We start from the raw sequence: 7,244 nt of genomic DNA on the forward strand, positions 1-7,244 counted from the left end.
CTCACACAAAATCCATTACATCAGATTTTTTATATTTTTCAAAATACTGGTTCCTTATTTTGTTTAGTGGCTTTGTAATACTTAAAACACAATAGAAGTCGTTAAATATTTTTCCCGTTTTTAAATTTTTTTTCAAGCCTGTCTTTTTTTTATTATGAATATTTTTTTTTCTTTTTCGCCCGAACGCGCTAGACAATATATCGATCGATCGACGGTAGCTGTAGCAGCGCAACAACGTGTGTCCACTTTGGTTTCAGGTTTTGGTCTGACTAGTTGAATTTACTTTGAGGAACTAAACCGCATGTTTGGAATTTTAGCGTTTTTATGCTCACCTAAAAAAAAACACAACAACAAAAATCAACGCCAACAAGAAATCAACAACATTTCAAGCCATAAGCCGCCGTAACTGTTGGTTGGCTGGCTGACTCCCTGACTGGCTTAAACTCAGCTGTAGACACTTTTTTGCTGTTGTTGTTGGTGTGTCTTTTTGGCGTTGAGAGCAAAGACACAAATCAGACATCTAATTTACAATTGGATTTTTTTAGGCTTTTTAATAACAATAATCGACTATAACCGTTCTCCTAAACTCAAAACTGAAACATCTCTAATTTAAAGTTCAAATTCCATAACTTTGCGCGGCCATATTTGCAGACATAACAGAAAAACACTCCACTACACATTTTTTTAATTCCTTTTTTATTGGCATATTTTTCATATCTCATTTCTGAATCCGAAAAGCCGGTTTTGTAAATGTGTGTTGCATTTTTTATGTCAGTGTTTCGTTTTTATTTTATTAGATAGTTTTTTTATTTGCGAATTATTTTCGCTCGATTGAAGGTGTTTTTTGATTTGTAGTATATTATTTTCAGGTCTTCTGTACATAGAAGACCTTTAGAAGGTCATATATTTAGGTGAGACGTTCCATATTTGTTCCAAAGTCCTCAGAGTAGATCTTCTGAAGTTAGAGGTCCCTTGGGAGGTCTTCAATAAAAAAATAGTTATTCCAAATGAATATTCTATATATACAGGAAGTCTTCTGAACATATTGGGTATTTATACTCTAAACAACTATGATGTCAGGATATTATAAACTTATGCGGCACAAGAGTTTGTGACGCTGCGAAATATTTGTCCTAGACTCATCCTTTAGTATACCGATTGTAATATCACGACAAGCTTGGTCGATCTAGATATGTGTGGCCATCCATACCATAGTTATGGACCAATCTTCACAAAATTGTGCATGTGGGACGGGTTCTGGCCAAAGAAGACCCCAATTGGTTTGGGTAATGATCGGTTAATATTAAGTGGATCAAATGGACCTAAAATGGACTGCGCAGAAACGAGTCAAACTATCAAACAAGCAAGACAGTTTTAATAGAGAACGGTCAATATTTAGAATGTCAAATGGACCCTGACTTTTGTGTGACAAATTAAAGAAGCAGGACGAGAAGTTGGCAATATATCAAAGAGGAGTGACTGACTGTTAAATTGATACCAATTTTATTGTTGTATGTATTCGGATGCAACAGTCATACTTAAAGCTGCACAGCTGTCTACATATTCAGATATTCTTTAGTATTATCATTACCACAGTAGAGGGCGGAAATTTAGCGCTGATGTCTAGGGAGTTTTACACGGTGTTACAGTTAAAACCAAAAACGACGTCTATAATTTTCGAAGATTATTCAGATGATATTTCGAGAATGAAATAAATCGAAAATTTTATTATCAGCCGAACATCACAAATTTTCCATTTGTGTAAATAACAAAATTTTAATCTAATGAAGTAATTTTTTTATTCCGCGAAAATATGATTCGGAAAATATGACACAGAGGATCTGGTGGCCCCATACCTGAGACACACTTGATCAAAATTTTCGTATGTGTGAATAAAATATTTTTGAAAGAATTTCTTCTAGTTGCCGGCATTGGTCTGGGCGATTCTTGGGTATCACCTTTTTTAAAGACAAATTATCCTTGGTCTTCTTACTTCGAAAGGTCTTCTGGTCTCCAAATCACATATCGCATTTCTATATCTAGAATGACTTTGGAAGCGTATTTGTACGCAGATTTAGCGGTGTTCTCTTTATACAAATAAATATATCGAGTTATAAATATAAAGACGTCTTATTGGAAGTCAAAATACGAGTTTATGGAAGGCGTTCAGAAAATCTGAGACCATTAAAGAAGCATTCTGGTTTCTAAAGACAGGATATCTTGGGGTGATGACCTCTGAGTAACTCTTAGACCATTCCAAATTTAAAAAGCACTCATATTAAGGGGACCCACCATTCATGATTTTAAATTTTCAAGGTTTTCATGGATAACTCCTCACTGGTACATCGGAATCCGGGTGTTAGAAACAGTACATGTCTGGCTCTCGTATGAACTAAGATTATTGACTTCGCTCAAAAATTAACAAAATGGCGGACCCTTGATTTTTGTTTTAAATTCGCCTATTTTTGACCAAACTAAGTTAAAAAAACCGATTGGATTCCGGGCGAAATAACTGTATATAACGCCATAATTATGGTAATAATACCTACCTCTGGAAAAAATTTTCAAAAAAGTGATTTTTTTTTACTAAACTAGAGTTAACCTAAATTGTCTTATTCTATGTGAGGTCTGCAGAAAGTCTACAAAGATAAATCTTCCTTTGAAACCTTCTGAAATATGTTTATTATTTTTAGAACTGTCATTCATAGAAGTCTTCCGAATGGCTTCTGTTTTTAAAAATCCTATAGAAACACGGTAAGGGAGAAGTTTGTCTATTTTGTATCTAAAGGCGTTTTGTAGACAAAATATTTGTTCTTTAGTGCTTCAGAAACTCTTTGATATATAGGGGACATTCGAAAAGTATTTCTATATAAGGTACTCTACATTTATAGAGTCCGAAATCAAATTTAGTATTGATCGGCTGAGGTCAGGTGAACCTGTAAAGGCAGGCTTAAGGCCATGAGGTCTTTATAGACCAGCTACATGGCAGGGTGTATTTATTGTATACTTAAAGGTCACGGAAACTGTATTGACTTGCGATCAGCTTTTTTATGGAGTCCAGGGAGTCTCTTTTCGCTGGATGAATACATGTGATGCTAACTAAAGGGCAAACATTCTTGATCGGCTGAGGTCAGGTGAACCTGTAAAGACAGGCCTAAGGCCATAAGGTTTATAGACCAGTTACAGGCCAGGGAATATTTATTGTATACTTAAAGGTCACGGATACTGTATTGACTTGCGGTCAGTTTTTTTTTATGGAGTCCAGGGAGTCTCTATTGGCCGGATGAATACATGTGCTAACTAAAGGGCAAACATTCTTTAAATACCAGCTAAACGCCAGGCAGTCTGTTTTGTCCAGTTGAGCATGTATAAACCACGAAATCTTTATAGGCCCCGTGAAGGCCAAATTGATCGGCGGAGGGCAGGTGAATCTGTATAGGCCAGCTGAAGGCCATGGAGTCTTTAAAATCCAGCTACGGGTCAAGGAGAATTATGTGAATTATTAAAGTGCACAGAGACTATATTGTTCTGCTATCAGCTTCTTCTTTTTATGACCCAGGGTGTCTGTATTGACCGGTTGAAAACGTGTGGGTCTCTATACGCCAGCAAAATGACAAATATTTCTTCTCAGTAAACATTCTTTTGAGGTCTACTATGTTGAAATTGTCATTGGGGACCAGGACCTTTTTCAAAGTAGTCACATATGAATTTGGAGTAATATTTTGGAGTAAAATAAATTCTGTGGTTGCATTTCAATGCACTGTTCCCAATCATAGACTTGTTGTTGTTTTTGGTCAAGGGTGAGCCAAGGCGATTTCTTATCATCCCAACACCTAGTATTTTTTCTGGTGAAGTGTTCAAAATCTATATTCTGGAGGTAGAGAAGGAGAGTAGCTCATGGAACATCAATTGATAGAAAAGCTTCTAGTCTTACACACATTTATAAATTTTGAGATCTATGGTTGTTTTCAGAACGTGGTCTCTCTAGTTTGAATCTTCTAGAAATAAATATCATTTTTTAGGTTGAAGTAGGCGATCTTTAATACAAAAATTTGTGGGCGCCTATTGTAATTCAGAACCAAGCAAAGATGAAATTCGGTGGAAATGCCAACGACTTCTAATGTATTAGATTTCCGTCGGTTCACACCGGTCTTTGAAACCACGATAGTATCACGGTAATTTGAAGTTCTATACGTAGAGTTTATAATTTGTGATTTAGAGTTTATTGAGTTAGAAATATTTCGACCCGTCGATCAAAGCTGCTTTTAGGCTGGCGAAGAATACAGATAATTTAATCAATTCCGAACTAGAATATATAAACAATGAAAATGTCGTTGATATACCATCCACCATAATCCCTTCACACTCTATAGTACCCATATAAGGAGCTGTTTTAGGCCCTAGGAGTTAAGCACTAAATTATTCCCGAATAAGTTTGTTTTAATAAAGATCAGTCAATAGTTAGCGGGTCAAATGGACCCTGACTTTTGTGTGAAAAATGACAAAATTTGTATTATATAGCGTATATATTTACCCATGAAGACCAAAGACCTTAAAAGTTGATAGCATATCCAAGAGGAGTGGTTGACCTTTAAATTGATACCAATTATATGGTCGTATGTACTCAGATGTGGGAGTTACACTTAAATATTTACAGGTGCTTACGTACTGAGATATTACTTAGTAACCCATTACCACACTGGAGGGCGGAAATGTAAAGCAGACCGCTATGAATTGATCCATGAGGTTCCAGTAGTGGTCAAGGACAACGACTATGATTTTCGGTGATGATCAGATAATAATTTTGGGATGAAGTGGACCGAAAACTTATTTCTTCGAGTCGATCTATAGGCCACAATTATAAACCGAACATCACAACACAACCCACGGTCAAGGGAATCAGGACAAGTAATTAGAAAGACTACTGAATATTAGTAATATTCGGAAAATATGTCAGTGTAAGTAAGAGTGCTGTTGACCTCTAATCGGGCAAGAGGGTGCAACTATCACGAAATGTTTCCAGGCTCGAAATAAATATCCGCAGAAAGTTAGATTTCCGGGATAGTTGTGTAGGGTATCGTATGGTCGGCCCCGTCCGACTATACTGCTCCGCTCACTGGTTTAAGAATATAAATTTGTTAAATGCCACCTGAGGGTTAAATTTCTAATGAATAATATTTCTAAAGTGGTCATAGACCTAGGGTTTTATACAAAGATTCGACTTTTAAAGATTACGTTTTTAAGTGCCATCTGTAGTATGGGTTTTCAAAATATCACTTGAATATTTTGAATTTAAGAATATTTTTTTGTATATCTGAAACGTTTTTTTTTTTTTTGTATAAATAATATTTGTTTAGGGTCCATCTAATGCGTGGATTTGTTAAAGAATAATTTTTAAGGACATAAAGAGTGTGGACTTTTAAATACAATGATTTTCAAAGACCATCTGAGCCATACATGTGGAACTACAATCATTATAATTTGTTTCCCGGTCCCTAAAGATGTTTCGTTTTACTTTTTTTTGTTTTCATACAGTATAGGGTGTTTCATACGCGTCATCAACTGACAACAGCTTTTTTATTACATATTTTTTATTATAGTTTTTTTTTGCATTTGCAAAAAATGTACTTTTCCACACACATATGTTTTTTTTTGTTGCTTACTCTAGTGTACAATATTTTTTCCAATTCAAGAAACAATTTTAATTTAACGTTCTGAAACTTGTTTCTGGTCTAGAGCTGAGGTCTTACACGAGCTATATTCTTTAATAACTCCACGCCTCAGTTGGCCCTTGAAAAATATTCTTTAATAACTCCACGCCTCAGTTGGCCCTTGAAAAATATTCTTTAATAACTCCACGCCTCAGTTGGCCCTTGAAAAATGGCGTGGATTTATTAAAGAATATTTTTTAAGGCGTGGATTTATTAAAGAATATTTTTTAAGGGCCAACTGAGGCGTGGATTTATTAAAGAATATTTTTCAAGGGCCAACTGAGGCGTGGATTTATTAAAGAATATTTTTCAAGGGCGTGGATTTATTAAAGAATATTTTTCAAGGGCGTGGATTTATTAAAGAATATTTTTCAAGGGCGTGGATTTATTAAAGGGCGTGGATTTATTAAAGAATATTTTTCAAGGGCGTGGATTTATTAAAGAATATTTTTCAAGGGCCAACTGAGGCGTGGATTTATTAAAGAAAATTTTTTGGAGGGCGTGGATTTATTAAAGAATATTTTTTATGGAGGGCGTGGATTTATTAAAGAATATTTTTTATGGAGGGCGTGGATTTATTAAAGAATATTTTTTATGATTTATTAAAGAATATTTTTTAAGGGCGTGGATTTATTAAAGAATATTTTTTATGGAGGGCGTGGATTTATTAAAGAATATTTTATTGGAGGGCGTGGATTTATTAAAGAATATTTTTTTGGAGGGCGTGGATTTATCTAAAAATATTTATTGATACTGAGGGTATTTACTTACAGAATTGTCTGCTATCACAAAATGTCCATTAACCTCTATCAGAATATACATTAAATATCCTTTTCTCTGCCAAAACCATTTGCCTATCGCCCGAACATAATTTCAGTGTGGATTTGGCATTTATTTTCATATTTGAAATTCAATTAACATTAATAAAAGATAATGGCTGAACATTATTGCACATTTTCGATTTGTATACCATTTTTAAAATGACAGCCCTTTGAACAGTGGTTAGTAAATGGAAAATATTGTTGATCAAATTTTTAGACCACATTTTCAATTCATGTTTCAGAAAATTCAGTTGGATAGAGATGGACTTAAACAATACCGCCAAATTATATTGGACCAGCCTTCCTGGTCTTGAGCACGTCTATGTAGTCTCTCTGGCCTCTATCTAAAAATATTTCCTGCGTCATCTCGTACATGTAGACTCCCCACATCCCCTTCGTTCGGATTTTTTTATATTTTTGCTTCAATGTATTTTTGAAATCAGCTTGTGCCACTGTACCCATAGAAGACCGACCCTTTGAGCCCCTTCAAAGTTTTTGCATTGACAAAACATAACGTTCGTTAAATGTTATAGAAGACCAATCGGTGAAAACCGATACACACACCCACTCACACCTTGGACAAATGAGCTGTACAGAAAAACAGCATCCCTAGATTTTTATTAAAATCGATTTGATAAATTGAATGGATTGCGATGTTAGCTCTGATGGGTCGTTGGAATTGCTTGCTGGTGGGTGGTGGCGCCATGTCTTG

Source organism: Musca vetustissima, unplaced genomic scaffold, assembly GCF_032173495.1.
Source record: "Musca vetustissima isolate MV318-11 ecotype Yass unplaced genomic scaffold, APGP_CSIRO_Mvet_v1 utg23053, whole genome shotgun sequence".
NCBI lineage: Eukaryota > Metazoa > Arthropoda > Insecta > Diptera > Muscidae > Musca > Musca vetustissima.